Here is a 17,139-nt window from a genome sequence, read left to right as displayed (position 1 = left end):
ACCATAGGGAGTAGGGTCTAGTTGGAGTAAGTGGGTCCATGGGAACATGCCTTGGAAGACTGTTTCTTGTCCCCAGCAGCTTCTTTGCCCTTTGCTTTCTGGCTTCCATAATGTGAGCAGTTTTCCTTGGTCACACCGTCCACACTATGATATTCTGCCTCATCACAGGCTCAGAAACAATGAAGCCAAGTATGGATTAAAACTCTGAAATTTTAAGACAAAATAAAACTTTTCTCCTGTTTTGGGGTGTTTTTATTAGTGCCTTATAGTTATACATAACAGTGAGGTTCATTGTGACATGTTCATAAATGCATGTAACATAGTTTGTTCTCCTTCAATCCATAGTACTTCCCCCTTCCCTTCCCTCCTTCCTCCTCCTGATCCCCTTCCTAGACTCTATTGGTCTTATATTTATTTTTTTAATTTATGCATTAAAGTTATATATAAAATTGTGATAGATACATAGATGAACATATTATATTTGGGTCAACTTTATTCCCCAGCTCTTCCCCTTTCATTACTCCTCCAACCTCTACTCTACTGATCCACTTTTATTTTTGTGAGATCATTAATTTTTTTTTTCTTTCTAGCTTCCACAAATGAGAGAAAACATTTGACCTTTGACTTTCTGAGTCTGATTTTTTTCTCTTAGCCTGACATTCTCCAGTTGCATTCATTTACCAGCATATGACAAAGCTTCATTTTTCTTTATGGATGAGTAAAAACTGTGTGTGTATGTGTGTGGTGTGGTGTGTGTGGGTGTGGGTGTGTGTGTGTGAGTGAGTGTACATATACCACATTTTTTTATCCATTCATTTTTTTAACAGCCACCTAGGCTGGCCATGAGAGAACATCTTTCATCTGTAGGATAAGTATTTACACTCACTCCAATACACATCAGTCCAAGTGGGATTGTAGAACATTCATTCTTGAGCTATTTGGATCCTCCTGTGAGAGGGGCACCTAATGTAAGTCTCCCACTGGGCCCACCCTGCTTAGAGTCTGGGTCTGAATATGGAGTAGAAGTCCAGGGAACCTGGGAAGGAAGTGAGTCAGTGTCCTAGTACCAACATTCCTGCTTCTGTGTGCCCTCGGTTAACATTAACATTTTCTACTCCTTCCTAGGCAGGGATCCAGAGGTTTGCCTCCAAAAGTCCAAGACAACTGGGTACCATGAGGAAACACTGGAGAAAAAATGCTGAGGGAAGAGTAGAAATGGGAAGTTGGTCATGTGGAAACTGAGTTCTTAAAGAGAGAAGATGCCAATGGGGTGAGTGGCACTTTAAAAATTTTGTCCTTTTTCTGTGTGTGTATATACACACATGTGTGCACGAGCACACAACTGGCATGGAATCCAGGGCATTGCACATCAGATCTCACATTAATATCACATGCTGTAAGCATTGGTATGTATTTATCCTATAGTATGCTGATTTTAATTCTTTTGGCTAAATAACTAGGAGTGGGATATCTGGATTATAGGGTGAATTCATTTGTGCTCATTTGAGAAATCTCCATACTCATTTCCAAAGTGGTGGTACTAATATGCAGTCCCACCAATAATGTATGTGTACCTTTCTTCCCACACCATTGCCAGCAATTATCATTAACTTGATGATTGCCATTCTGAGGTGAGATGAAATCTTAGTTTAATTTTTTTTTTTTTTGTACTGGGGATTAAACTTGGGGCACTTGACCACTGAGCCACATCCCCAACCCTATTTTGTATTTTATTTAGAGACAGGGTCTTACTGAGTTACTTAGCACCTTGCTTTTGCCGAGGCTGCTTTGAACTTGTGATCTTCCTGTCTCAGCCTCCCAAGTCACTGGTTTTACAGGCGTGTGCCACTGCACCCGGCAGCTCTTAGTGTAGTTTGATTTTGCTAAAAATGTTGAACATTTTTTTCCATATGTTTTTTGTTCATTTGTATTTCTTCTTTAGAAAATGTATAATTAAATCTTTTTGCCCATCTTTTAGTGGGTTTTTAAAAACATTTTATTTATTTATTGGTGTTAAGTGTTTTGAGGTTTTTTTTGTTTGTTTGTTTGGGGGTCTAAATGTTTTTATTTGAGAGCGCCGAATCCTAACCACTAGACCACCAGGGAGCCAAATGTTTTTATTTGAAACAAATAGTTGTACTAAGCAAGACCTGACTTTCCCCACTCCAAACTAAAATATCACAATAGCTGCAAAATTCATTAGGTAAGCACAGCCTTCTCATCATGGTTGGGGTAACCTATTTATAAGCAGTTGTTCTATGTAAAATATTACCCCAGACTACTAGCATCATACAAAATGGTCTTAATACTGTGTGGGGGCAGTATGTTCTGTAAGAATTGAAAGGTAGAAGAAGCACAAACACAACCCATTGTTTAAAAAAGCTAAATAATTCAAAGTAGTAATTTCAGTCCTCACAGCCACCATGCTGTTTGGCTTCTTCCAAAAACTTGCCAAAACCCAAAGGATTTTCTTCCAACTGAACTGGTCTTCTCGGCCTCTCTAAGGTTTGAACCAGAAAACTTGTCAGGAACAAATCTGTTGGTCTTTATTCTGGTTTCTAGGTCATTACCAAACATGTTCTTGTCCAGATTTTTACTGAGCCTATAAATACTCTGGGCCATATCTTTACCACCTCTCCAGGCTTGATCATAAACATTGTAAATTTCATTCTCTGCACCTAGGAATCCACTGTCCATACCCTTGGATTGGTTGAAAAGCTTTTGGTTATAATGCACTTCATTAGAATTCCAAGGACTAGGTACACCAAGTACTGATATTTCTATTCTCATTTCTCTGCAGCTTTGACCTCTTATCAGAAGCTGCCCTAAGAATATTCCAGTCATGCAGTTTCTCTTATTGTCTATCATGACCGATTTCATCTCTCTCATGTGCCTAACTATCCTCTTTTTCCACACAGGTCTTGATCCTGCTCTCTTCTCTCTGGTTTTTGGGGCCATTTAAAAAAAGTTTTCCCTCATATTTCTCCTTTTTTTTTTGAGCCATCTTTTGCTACTTGTGCATCCATTTCCACAGCTTCATGAACCTTCCAATTAGCAACGTTGAGCACTTTGGCCAGTTTGGCAAAATTCTGTTATGTTTACTGTCCGAAGTCCTCTTCCATCAGCAGCTAGACATTTATCAAATGAAATTTTATAATCCTTTGCATTTTTCCAGTTGGAAGTACAAGGAGGAATCTGCCACTCTTGTTGTTCCTTCACAGTAACCTTTTGACTAGGAGATTGCATGACAGGTGTAGGAAGAATGCAAGACAGGTGTAGGGAATTTTCTTATTAATCTTGAATCTTGAAGGTACCATTGGATCATTCTGCATTTCTATTATTCAAATAACCATCTGTTTAGCTCCAGAGTTGAAAGCTACTCCCTGCTGAGATGGTGTGTAGGGGATGTCCTGAGCAGGAGCCAGTTTATCAGCTGCTGGTATTGGCATGGCTGCGGCAAACTTTTTGCTTACTGATTTCTCTAAGGCTACCCTTGACTTTTCTGTTATCTCTTTAATAGCTTCTTCAGCAGGTCTTTTCTGGATCATCTATATTCATAACCTTCTTTGGAACAAGGTCAGTGAATTTGCTATAAATGACCTTGTCTTTTGACTGTCATTTTTGAGCAATTGCATCATATTTAATTTTTCCTCAGGATCCACCTGAATGGCCAGTGCATTTGACATTTTTTCCCTTTGGTCTCATATCCAATGGATACTGCACCACATGGATCTCAGGAAAAGAACTTCCATTTCCAAAATTCTCTAACAACTGAGATATCCATCCTTTTCAGTACCTGTATCCAGGTGGGGCTTCTCTTTAGGAGGAGACCAGTGAGGTCTGCCGTGACCTCCGAGATCTTGTTTTTTCTTCAACCTCAAGCTGCTCTTGAGACAGCTGAGTAGGTGCCCATAAAAAGCTGAGCTTTGGGCAGGCGGGAGTGCCCTCTAACCCACCCGATGCTTCAAGGAAGAACACAGGACACTAAGCCAAGCCATGGCTCTTGGCCACAAAGACCCTCAGGGAAGACCCCAGCTTCAGTGAGGCCTAGTTCCCACAGCGGGCAGCCGGAAGATGTAGCCATGATCTGAGCCCACGTTGTTTGGAGTTCCAGGCCAGTTCACCGCCTGGGGTGTGTGGACAAAGAAAAAGAAAAATGTGGTTACTCAAAGACCCTCCCCCATATACAGGACCCGAATCCTTTTCAGTTTTTATATACTCTGGATATTAACCCCCTGTCAGAAGAGTGACTGGCAAAGATTTTCTCCCATTCTGTACACTCTTTCTTTACACTCTTAATGAATTCCTTTGCTGAGCCATGGTGTAGTCGGCTGCTGGAATCTCATGTATTCTTCACTGAAGCATCCGGTGGGTTAGAGGGCTCTCCCTTTGCTGTGCAGAAGCTTTTAAATTCAATGACATTGCACATTGATACTTGTTTTTATCTCTTGAGCTTTAGGAGTCTTATTAAGGATATTGAACCAATATTGCATCCTTTGGATGAATCCAACTTAATCATGGTGTACAATCTTCTTAATGTGTTTTTGAACATGGTTTGCTAATGTTTTACTAGTATTTTTGCAATCAGGGATCTTGGTGTGTACTTTTCTTTCCTTGAACCTATTTTTTCTTCTAGGAGTTTTAATGATCCTGGTCTAATTCCTATTTTTTTTTTAATCCACTTGAAGTTGATTTTTTGTGGAGCAGGAGGCATAGGGATCTAGTTTCATTTTTCTACAAATAGATACATAGTTTTCCCATCACCGTTTGTTAAAAGAGTTTTGTTTTTTTCCAATGTATGTTTTTGGCAACTTGGTCAAATGATGACTGTGTTTATGTCTGGTGTGTTTGTCTATGTGTCCTCTAGTCTATTCCATTGATCTTTGTATTTATTTCATTGTTTTTTTTTTTTTTTGGTGGGGATACCAGGGATGAAACTCAGGGGCACTGAACCACAAGCCACATCCCCAGCCCTATTTTGTATTATAATTAGAGACAAGGTCTTACTGAGTTGCTTAGGGCCTGGCTTTTGCTGAGGCTGGCTTTGAACTCCCCATCCTTCTGCCACAGCCTCCTAAAATGATGGGATTATAGGAGTATGCCACCCCACCCAGCTTAATCTTCATATTTATTTTTATGCCAATACTGATTTTGTAATTATAGTTCTGTAATATAATTTGAGATCAGTTATTGTGATGCCTCCAACCTTGCTTTTGTTGCTCAGGATTGCTTTGGCTATTCTGAGCCTTTTATTCTTGCATAAAAATTTTAGAACACTTTTTTTCTGGTTCTGTAAGGATTAACATTGGTATTTGATATGTATCTCTAGATTGCTTTTGGTGATATGGTCTTTTTGATTATTTTAATTTTACCTACCCTAAAACATGTTCAGTTTTTACATCTTCTAAGGTTTTTTTTAATTTATTTCTTCAGTATTTTATAATTTTCATTGTAGAGGTATTTTACTTTGTTACATTTATTCATAAGTATTTTTTTTTGAGGCTACAGTGAATGAAGTAGTTTCCTTGTTTTTTTTAATATTTATTTTTTGGTTTTCGGTGGACACAACATCTTTATTTTATTTTTATGTGGTGCTGAGGATCGAACCCAGCACCCCAAGCATGCCAGGTGAGCCTGTTACTGCTTGAGCCACCTCCTCAGCCCAGTTTCCTTGATTTTTTTCTGGGTAGGTTCATCATTGACACATAGGAAAGCTATTGATTTTTTTTTGTATGTTAATCCTGCTGATTTGCTGAATTTGTTGATCAGATGTAGACATCTTCTGGTGTGTGTGTGGGAAATACATATATATTTGCAGGGGGGGCTGTCCTCTGTGTATAGGATCATGTCACCAGCAAACAGAAATAGTTTGACTTCTTCATTTCCTATTTGCATCCCTTTAATTTTCTTCTCTTGCCTCATTGCTCTGGCTAGAATTTCAAGAACCATAATGAATAGGAGTGGTGAGAGTGGACATCCTTGTCTTGTTCCTGATTTTAGAGGAAAAGCTTTCAGTTTTTAAATTAGCTTTGGATTTGTCATATATAGACTTTATGATATTTAGGTAATTTCCTTCTATCCCTAATTTCTTCAATGCTTTTTACATAACTGGGTGGTGAATTTTGCCAAAGGCTTTTTCTGCATCTGTAGAGATGATTGTGCAATTTTTGTTCTTGAGTCTATACGATGAATTACATTGATTTATGTATATTGAACCAATATTGCATCCTTTGGATGAATCTAACTTAATCATGGTATATAATCTTCTTAATGTGTTTTTGAACATGGTTTGCTAATGTTTTACTAGTATTTTTCCACGTATGTTCATCAGGGATCTTGGTCTGTATTGTTCTTTCCTTGATGTGTGTTTTTGTGCTTTTGGTATCAGGATGATACTGCCTTCATAATATGAGTTTGAGAGTATTCTTGTTTTTTATTACATATAAGAATATGAGGAGAATTGACATTAGTTATTTAAGAGTCTGATAGAACTCAGGTGGACTTTTCTTTGTTCAATAACTTTTAATTGCTGCTTTAATCACATTGCTTGCTATTGATCTGTTTATATTTCCTATATCTCTTTGGTTCAATTTAAGAAGGACATATGTGTCTAGAAATTTGTAAATATTTTCTATATCTTCCAATTTATTGAACATAAGTTTTTAAAATAGACCTTAAAGGTCCTCTGAATTTTAGACATGTCTGTGGTGATCTCTCTCTTTTTTTATCTCTAATTTTGTTGATTTGCGTCTTTTCTTTCTTTCAGGTAAATTGGCTAGAGGTTTATTAATCTTATTTATCTTTTCAAAGAACCAATTCTTTAGTCCATTGATCCTTTGTATTTTTTAAATTCTCTATTTCATTGATTTTGGCTCTGATTTTTATTATTTTCTGTCTTCCATTGGTTTTGGTATTAGTTTGTTCCTGTATTTCTAGGACTTTGACATGTAGCATTAGATTGTTCATTTGGGATCATTCTGATTTTTGTGTGTGTGCTGTTATTGTGTATGTGTACATGTGTGTATGTATATAGGCACTTAATGCTAAATGTTCTCCTCTTAAAACTGCCTTCATAGTGTCACAGAGATTTTAGTATGTTGTATCTCTATTCTTGTTTAATTCTAGATTTTATTTATTTCTGATCTCATTTTTCTATGACCCATTCATTTAAAAGATAATCGTTAAATACCCATGTTTTTATGTGGTTTCTATACATTTTTCCTGCTATTGAGTTCGAATTTCATTTCATTATGACCTGATAAGGTACCAAGGACAATATAAATTTTTTTTTTTGTTTCTATCAAGACTTGCTTATTGACCTCAAATATGGCCTATTTTGGGAAAAATACCACTAGTTCCTGAGGAACAAAAATTCAGCTGTTGTTGGATGAAATATTATATAGACATATTTTGCATTCATTTGATTTATAGTATTGTATACATCACAATTGTATGCATTGATTTTATGTCTGGATGGATGACCTATCTATTGTAGGAGGGGTATATTCAAATCACCCAATATCATTGAATTGGGGTCTGACTGGACTTGTACTAAAGAAGTGTTTGTTTCATGTAATTAAGTGCATCAACACTTGGGGCATAAATACTTCTTATCATTATATCTTATTTTTGATCATTCCTTTTAACATTTTATAGTGACTTTCCTCATCTCTTCTGATTAATTTTTGCTTAAAATCTATTTTATGAGCTATGAGAAAAACTATTCCTGCTTGTTTTTGTATTTCATTTGAATTGATTATATTTTTTCATTTTTTACTTTAAGTCTTAAATATATTGGTATTTAATATGAGTATCTTACAAACAGCATATATTGCTTTTGGTTTTCCAATACATTCTGCCAGTCAGACCATATATATCCAGAATTATTGTGAGATGCCTACTGTTCTGAGACATTTTGTTTCATAGATTTAATTTATTCATAATTTTTACATATTTAATTGCTCTTTTGGAGAGTTTCAACCATTTGAGAGCTCTGGTATTTGTTTTTGATTCTTTGTATAATATTTCTTTGGTTTAGTGATCATGAAATATTTTAATTTATAGTTCCTTCTTTAAGTTGATTTATCATGTATTTTGTCATAGTAACAAAAGCTGACTAATAAATCTTTCAACTTGCTTGGACTTCTGAATGTGCGGAAGGCTAATTAGTTTCCTCCTATTAAATATCCTAATATGTTCATTTTATTATTCTTATTTTTTCTCTGCCCAAAATTTCTTATACTTTTGTACATATTCTGGGTATTGACCACAGCCTACCAGATGAAGAAAATGAAACTGAATGTGGTGGTTACATAATATATATATATATATATATAATAAATATATAATAATTATATTTATAACATACATAAATATATAATAATTGGTTATTATAATTAAAGTTATATGACAAATAACTTTAAAAGCATTTTAACAACCAAACACTACCATACATAGGGCCTTGATAATAAAGGTCATCTCAGTGACTCTTTTTAAACAATCTCAGCTTCATTTATTCTACACACTAGCAATATGCCATATGATGGCATTATACTATGGTATCCTTATATTAATGTTCCACTTTCTCTCCTCTGTTTTGCTTTTTAATGGCAATCTTGCATTTTTATATTGCACTAAGCCAACAGACTGTATGGTAGCTAATGACATGTGTTTCTGCTGTCAAAACACATTATATGAAGTCTTCCAGAATTTGAATGTGAAGTCTTAGTTAGCAAATATTTTGCCAATGCTAAAGTATATGTATGCTCATAGATGAAAAAAGTTATTCTAATATAAAGAATATAAACTTGGTAATGCAGACAACCCATTAAATGCTCTTGCAATGAGAATCTTTTTAAACCTTCTAGTTACACTTTATGCGAATTTCTAATTCCCAGTCTCTGCCACCACCTCTTGTCTGCTAATGAATCTGTAACCATAATGCTAAGGCCAGATGTAATTCTACATTTGTGATGGATGAATCTCAAAGAGCAAGTTAAAATATTTTTCCAACTTCCCTGAGTCTTTTCCTGGAATTCAGCTTCAGCTGGGCAGATTTCTCTGGTCACTCTACTGTGCTAACAATCTCACAGTGTGTGAAATGACGCCTGCTGAAGATGATTGGTAGTGCAGGCAATATGAAGTACATCAAAGAATGTGTTCTCTTTTGTTCAAATCATAATCTCTATTCCAAAGAGATTGATTTTAACATTAGAATAAAGTTAGTCTTCTGTCTGGGCTTGTTCTTAACACATGGTTCTTCATCATGCAAGTGACAGCATAGGACTGTTTCACCAAAAACTTAACTATTGATTAAACACCTCTGTCCTGGAGAGAAGCCTTATTTCCTCTATTGATATGTAATGGCAGAAATGGAGTTTCAGATCTAATACTGCTTAAGTGGCACATAAATGTTACTTTGCCTGTTAGCTACGATTCTTTTTCAAGAAAAGCAGTTTGCTAATTAAATTCTCATTAATGATTTTGTAAAGAAATAATTTCCCACTTCTATGTTCTTTGTCTTCTTGATGCTCTCTAATTCAAAATTTTTATCTTCTTTTTAACTTTTCATCTTCGTCATCCTTCAATGTTTTCATAATAGATTCTACTTCTCCATCCATGGAGTTTATATTGTTAGTTTTTCTTCTTTCCATCTTGAAAATTCTCTCAATCATTATCTGACCTTGGTAGTACTAAGCACAGAAAGGCATTTTTAGTAGAGAAAAATGGGTACAATACCGTACTAAAAAGATAGACAATCATCACTGAGAGTCTCTCAAACCCCTTTCTTTTAACACATACTATAGTTGTGTTGGTTAAATTGGAAGAATTTTGAAAGCCATCAGACCATCAATGCAGATATGTCCATATGAAATTCACCACTCTGCACTATTTGATGGACTCTTCTCTGTCACACTTCAGCAGCATCCTGAGTTTGTTCCCCGCTCCATCATCCCAGATCCATGAACCTCTGGTCACCATTCACCATCAGCCAATGAAAAGCACTGATGGGAAGTGCTATGGGCTATGGATAAAGAGACCAGAGTGTTCATTCCATGACCTTTCTTGTCTTCCTTGAAGTTTTTCTAAGGCCACTGCTGAGGTGGCAGCAGTTCTTCCGTGACAGCCTCAGGCCAAAGCACAGGAATACATCTTTCTCTGCACCTGATACCTGGAAATGTAATCATCTTTCTGCTGTTGCTGATCCATCAATGGACTCCTTACCACTGCCCACACTTCTGTGAGATATCCCTGCCTCAAAGGCCATTCAGCAACTTCTTTTTGTGTGCCATTTATTCCAAGGTGAGGTGATTTTAACTTGAAATTTGAATACCATTCTTTTTCTATGAACCTTGGAAAGACCACAAATAGTCTCTGAGAAAACACTTATCTTTCATCCAATTGTGAACATGGCCCTTGAAAGACCATTCCTATTCAGAAAATAGTTCTTCATGGGTCCGTGTACATTCTTTTATAATGTTCAAATTACATGAAGATAAGATGTTTTCTTTGTTCAGTTAGAGCACCAGCATGAAGGTAAGGCACTGAGCCCTACTATAAGAATGTAAAGGCAAATATTATGTGGGCTAAGCCTCAAGGATGTCTTATCTATACTCAGGCCAGATGTTTATTCATACATACATGTCACCTACGTCTGAATGCCTCGGAGTGATTGATTCCACTTGTACCTGCAGGCTGCTGTTTCATGACTCCAAAGAGAATGGCTATGACCTGCATGGCAGTTAATTCCAAAACTGGTGAGGGTTGATGGATAAGAAAAGACAAACAAACACATGTAGAGAGAAAACTAAGACCAGGTGGATTATTATGTGCTGATGGAGGTATAATGACTCAGAGCTAGCTCAGGACATTCATTAAATAGATTTTAATATCAAAATAATTTTTTGTGTAAAAGTTTCTTCAAAGCATGCAAGATGAAGGACAAAGTTCTGGGTATTCCAATTATAACTATCAACTTGCACTCATAATTCCCAGCAGCTAGTGTCTGAATTCAGGTTCAAGACCAATAGTGCCATGGCATGCATGGGACCTCCTTTCAGAAGGGTGTCATCATAGCAACTGGGTAGTCTAGCGATTTTGCACAAGGAGTTTGCAGCACAGTTGCACTCCTGTGGTCTGCCAGTCAGAGTCTGTGATTCAAATCACCACTCCTGATAGATAGTTACAATACTGAAATTCTTCTATAGTGGTTGATGAAGAGTCCTGAATGATCCATCCCCTATTGCTGGCCTCCCCCTGACTCTCTTCTGTCACGATCTATAGTTCCATGTTCTCCTTGCAGCTAAAGCCTTCTGGGTCAACTCTAGCCCTACAGGTGGGCTCCATTCTCATCACCTGCAGTCTATGCCATTCTTTGGTTAAGTTTCTGAATAGAAAACATTCTTGGAGATCCTGTTTTTATTTAAATTTTTGACATTTTGGAGTTCCTCAGAATTTGGACATTATAATTTAGATTTTTGGAACTAATACACTAAATATTATTTATTTTGACTACTAATGTTTTGAACCCCTTGAATTTTGTACTTGGTCTTCATTTTCTTCACTCTGGAACTCTCCCATCTGTATCCTCACTACCTTTCAGTTTCAAATTGGATAGTGCTAACTGATGTCATCAAAAGGATTAAGATAATGAGAGTGGTGTTAGTTACTTCTGAACACAGTGACAGACTCATGTGGGATATCAGCCAGGGTTTGTTATGAGAAAATGAAAGAGTCCACTTTCTCTGGTTAGAACTCTCTGTTGAAAGGTGTGTTATTAGGCAGCTTGGGTTGCCATAGCAGAATACCATGACAAGGTGGCTTGAATAACAAACATTTATTAAATGTTCTGGAAACTGTGAGACTGAGATCCAGATGTCATTAGAGTGGGATTCTTCTGATAATTTTCTCCTTGGATTATAGATGGCTATCTTCTCCTTGTGTCTCCATATGATCTCCTTCTGTATATGTGTGTCTGTGTCCTCATCTTTATATGAATATATGTTTTATTATCATTGTAATTTATTAGTTGTACCAATTAATAGACTTCATTGAGCCATTTCCACAGGTGCATTGATCACGTGCACTCTCCCCTTGACCCTCTCTCACCCTCTCCTCTGTCACCCTGTACTGTTCCTGGTCCAAAGTGGTCCCTATTCTACTTTTAGGACATTTTTTAAATCCCCCTGGTTTTTGTATTTGAGGGAAAATAGGCTATGTGTGCCTTAACTGTGTCTGACTTATTTCACTTAACTCCATGCCCTTGTGTTCCATCAATTTTCCTATGAATGACGATTGTATTATTCTTTATAGCTGAATAATATTCCTTTGTGTGTGTGTGTGTGTGTATACATACTTTTCAATTTGTGAATATTTTGAGAGGCATCTAGGCTGATTCCATATTCCCACTGTAAATAGTGCCACAATAAACATGAGCATTCAGGTATCATTTTGTATGCTGACTTTATTTACTTTTGATAAATACCCAGCAGTGGTATACCTTGATAGTAGGGTAGTTCTATTTTTAGATTTCTGAAAAACCTCATTATGTTTTCTATAGAGGTTGTACTCATTTACATTCTTACCATCAGTGTAAAAGAGTTCCTTTTATTCTACATCCTCACCAGCATTTGTAATTTTTTAAAATTATTTTTTATAATAGCCATTGCAGTTGGGGTAAAATGAAATCTCATTGTAGTTCTGATTTGTATTTTCCAGATGGCTAAAAATGTGGAACATTTTTTCATTTATTTACTGGCCATTTGTATTTCTTCTTTTGAAAAGTATATCAAGGTCACTTTTTCCCATTTTTATTGTGTTTACATATTTATTGGTTGTTGAGTTTATGAGTTTTTTAAACTATATTCTGCATATTATTTCTCTGTCAAATGAATAGCTGAAAAATATTTTCTCTCACTTTCTAAGTTGTCTTTTCACTCTGTTTATTATACCCTTCACTATGCAGAGGCTTTTAAATTTGATCCATTCCTCATTGTTGGTGAGCAGGTGGTACTAGTGCCTCCTTTCCCCTAAGAAATTCAGGTCCCTGTGGACCTGGAGTCCATGATGAGGAGGAGCATCCCCCATGCAGAGGGGCTGAAGGTGGGGTCTCTTGTCTATCATTCCTTCTGAACACAGGTGATGAGGTGATGTGGGTGCCCCTCTATAGAACTTGCCAATGACATTATCTTGTTAAAACCACATAACACAGAGTGTCCTTGTGCTTAAAAAGTTTCCTTCCAAGAACCTACAGGATAAAATGCAGGACTAGGGAGCAAGGAGTGTTGAGAGCCACAGCTGAATGGGCCCCAGCAAACTTCCAGCTGCCAGCAAACTTCCAGCTGCCAGCTGATGATTGGCTCCCAGCAGCCCCAGCAAACTTCTAGCTGCCAGCTGATTGGCTCCTCTGCGGTGATGCTCATTGGGCTGTTTCCCTGCCCTTTCAGACCATGGAGCTGCTCATTGGGGGACTTTTTTTGGCTCCGCCCATGCGACCCAGCCAATCGGCCTCAAGAGCAGGAGGAGTTGGGGGGTTGAGAGGTTTGTGGGAATCCGGTGGTGGCAGTTGGGCTCTGAGGGAATTCCTGAAGAGCTCTGTGTGGTATGGTGTGTGTTCTAAAAATAAAGTTCGTTTCTGCTTGATAAGTGGCTGGTGAATTGTGCCTAGCCAGACTGCAGCAAAGGAGGACATGGTGGCCTAGAGTTGTGCTCCTCAAAGGAGGGCTTCATCTGCCAATTGACCAGTAAAACTAATGGCAAACGATCAGACCTGCAAGAAATGAGCCATGTCTGTGAGGACTTTGGAAACTCACTTATTATCCTGCCACCAGCAAGGAACCTTGCCCTGAGGTTTGCAGAAAGCCCTTTGGCTTAGAGGTTTTCATTTGTAACAAATACTGAGCAGTCTCTTTTGTGTGTGTGTGATCAGCTTGTGGTCTTGCTCCACCCTGGGGACATAGTCTGGCTTCATTGAGACTTTTTGCAATTTTGATGCTCTCTCTAGGTACTTGAACTTGTCCCCTTTCACCAAGCTCTCCATCTCTGCCTTCAGAGTCTGGATCTCTCTTTTATTCTTGAGGAGAATCTGGTAAATGGAGTTAAACTTGTTGATGATCCTCTTCTCGTCTTCCTTTATCTTGCGTATAGAGTTCACCTCATAGGCATCAATGAGAACGTTCATTTACATGTATTCCTGTCTCAGCTGTTCCATCTTCCTGTCTGCAGCCTTCCACAAGCTCTGCTACCTGGTTCTTATGTCCTCCAGTGCTCTTGATGCCCGTTGATACAACTGTACGTGATGGTTAGTTTATGTTTCAGTTTATTTTCCAGATCGGGGCAGGTCAGTTTCAGGGACACCGAAGAGGAGGCCTTGTGCTCCACCAGGAAAATGTGGCAGATACACTGGGCATATCTGGGGCAAAATAAGTCCCGCAGGCAGTTGTGCTGAGAGCATTTGGAGTGCAGCAGGTTTCCAAATGGCAGCTGCAACAGATGGTCTTGGAAGGCAGGGCTCTTTCGGGATGTGGCAGCAAGTGCTCCTGATAGAAGGAGGCCATGCACACTAAGCAGGTCTTCACGGTCTCCTCCACCTTCAGACAGTGGTTACAGACCACCGGGTGTCCAGTCTGGGGGCCACCAGGGGAGCGTGGTGTCCAGTTAATGGTGGGTACCTGCTCCAGTGCGGCCTGTAGAAACTGGTTCACCAGGGCGCATAGTGCTGTGTTCTTCTGCTCCGGGAACTCTGGGGAGACAGCATGTTACTTGGGCTCTGGTATGGCTTGCCCTGAAAGGCCCACGTATCGTTCAGGCAACACCTACAAAAGTTGTGGCCACATGGGGTGGTGGCCGGCTCCATGAAGTGCTCCAGGCAGAAGGAGCATGACAGCTTCTCACCAGCAGGAACAGCTCCACAATGGCACCAGACTCCTAGGCCGGAGACCAACACATGACCATCCCCAGGCTGCCGAGGACATTGTATCCTGTTGTACTCAAAGTTTAAATACTCATACACTGCTGTCCTGGCACATCCAGTGGTCTTACTATGGTAGGCATAAAACCTACAAGCCATCTAACTGGAGATTGATCCCAGGGGAGTGTTTTACCACTGACCACATCCGCAATCCTTTTTATTTTTATGTTGTATTTTTTTATTAGGGTCTTGCTAAGTTACTTCTGGTCTCTAAGTTGCTGAGGCTGGCTTTGAACATATGATCCTCCTGCCTCTGCGTTCTGACTTGCTAACATAGGCATGTACCACTATGCCCGGATCATCTAACTAACTCGAAGTTGTGAAACTGAAATATGAACAGAAATCAAGAAGATCCATTTTGACGAATTGTAGAAGATAATGTTTCTGTCTAAACTCAAGGATTTAGTCACTGTGTGGAGATTTGAAAATATGAGCAAAATGGGGCTAATGCTTAAACTAAGTGTGTCCTAAACATGTCTCCCAGAGTGGCTTCTGTATACGGTGACCAGTAACCTAGCTTGTTATACAAATTGTAAACCAGTCTAAGGTTAGGAATGCACTTTTAACCAAGCAACTAAATCTCCGTCAATCACAGCAACTCAGCTTCAGACCATAACAAGCTCTCGACTGATCTGACTATTAGCATATAGGTCAGAAATGCTGACTGCACCCAATCAGAGTGTTTCCATATGGCACTTTCTTTTCTCTGGCAGTGAGTGTAATCTGCTGAGGTCGTCTTTGGTACCAAGTGCAACCTTGTGCTAGATCCTTTTTGTTTTCTTTCCTTAGGCAAGTTTTGCTAAATTAAGTGTTCTCAATTTTTCTTAAAACAATTCCCATGTATGAACCAATTGTGAGAACCTGCCAATGTTTGGGAGTGACTCAAAGACTATTTTCTGACCATCTTTGAGCCATCTAGGAGTAGGGTGAGCTGAAGGACCCAGAAACACAGAAGAGGCTATTTTAGGAATAACTGCTTTTCCCACCACAGGGTCAAAAGACAGACCACAGCTTAAGAAATCTGGGATGGGAGAGATGGTGATACCAAGAGTACTACCAGATGAGGGGATCTAGGGGAAAACTGAGAGGACCAGCCAGAGGAAATACAGGAGCAAGGCCCTGGAAACCCCAGGGAATGCCCATGAAAGTGTCCCCTCTGAATGCATGTGCAGTCCAGACAGTATCCTGTGGGCTCAGGGAAGAGCAACAACCATCAAGTGAAAATTTCTTGCTCTTTTACTCCCAGGGTAGCTGCTGGACTTGAAGACAAGACCACTAGGCCTGTTTGGCAGAAGAGATAGATGTACCACATGCAAATGGAGACATCTACTTGCTGTTTGCTGGCCTGGCTCTGCAGGATTCCAGCAAGCCTGGCTGTTCCTGAGAGAGAAACTTCATGTTTCAATGCAATGTCAAGTTTTGACTATTAACCTGGGACTGGCAGTGTAATTACTGCAACCAGACCTCATTTTGTTCCTGGAGAGAACTAGTGGTTTTTTTCTTATCTGAACACAAGCAGGTGAGCCATGGGAACCCTAAGTTTCACCCAAGAGCTGGAAACACCAGTACCCAGGAGCTGGTGTGCATAGGCAGTGTGGAGGGAACAAAGTCAGTTTTGAAGAACTCTATGAATGCAGCTTATTCACAGTGAAAGCAAAAGTAACTAGGATTACAGAAAATAGTCCTTTAACACCAAAGTAAATTAGTAGAAACCCACTAAATATTATGTTTAAAAAAAGTGATTTGTAAAATTACTTGAAAGAACATTTTTTTTCCTCAGCACTGTAAATATGTAGTGTGTATTAAACATTAGTTTTTGTGCTACAACAGTGTTTAATTCTGGAAACAATATGCCACAATTGTGTGTACTTTATTTAGCAAGTAAAAGTTAAGTTGGCAATCATGCAGTAAAAATAAAAACAATGATAATATCAACATCATCCAATAGGAATTATGCAAAGTGTTTTAATATTGTAACTCATTTCCTGTTCACTACAATGTTATTAACATTCATTCTCATTTTAGGAAGTGGTTTGGAGACACTAAATGACTTGCTTAAGTCATACACCTAGAATGTGGAAAGTTTCTGTCACTCTAGGGACCCACAGCATACAAAAAATTTGTACACCTCATGAAGTTTTTATTGATATTGGAAATAGGTATGTAAAGTG

The 17,139-nt window shown here is 38.5% G+C and overlaps 2 pseudogenes; both read right to left on the bottom strand.

Annotated features, from left to right (window-relative positions):
* Positions 1 to 17: 17 nt before the first annotated feature.
* LOC144251354 (SNW domain-containing protein 1 pseudogene) lies at positions 18 to 10,737 on the bottom strand (annotated as a pseudogene).
* A 3,142-nt stretch (positions 10,738 to 13,879) lies between these two features.
* On the bottom strand, positions 13,880 to 15,067 carry LOC144251353 (E3 ubiquitin/ISG15 ligase TRIM25 pseudogene; annotated as a pseudogene).
* Positions 15,068 to 17,139: the final 2,072 nt, after the last annotated feature.

Source organism: Urocitellus parryii (assembly GCF_045843805.1).
Source record: "Urocitellus parryii isolate mUroPar1 chromosome 13 unlocalized genomic scaffold, mUroPar1.hap1 SUPER_13_unloc_12, whole genome shotgun sequence".
Classification (NCBI taxonomy): domain Eukaryota; kingdom Metazoa; phylum Chordata; class Mammalia; order Rodentia; family Sciuridae; genus Urocitellus; species Urocitellus parryii.
The sequence above is the reverse complement of the archived record's forward strand: the minus strand, read 5'-3'. Positions and strand labels throughout refer to the sequence as shown.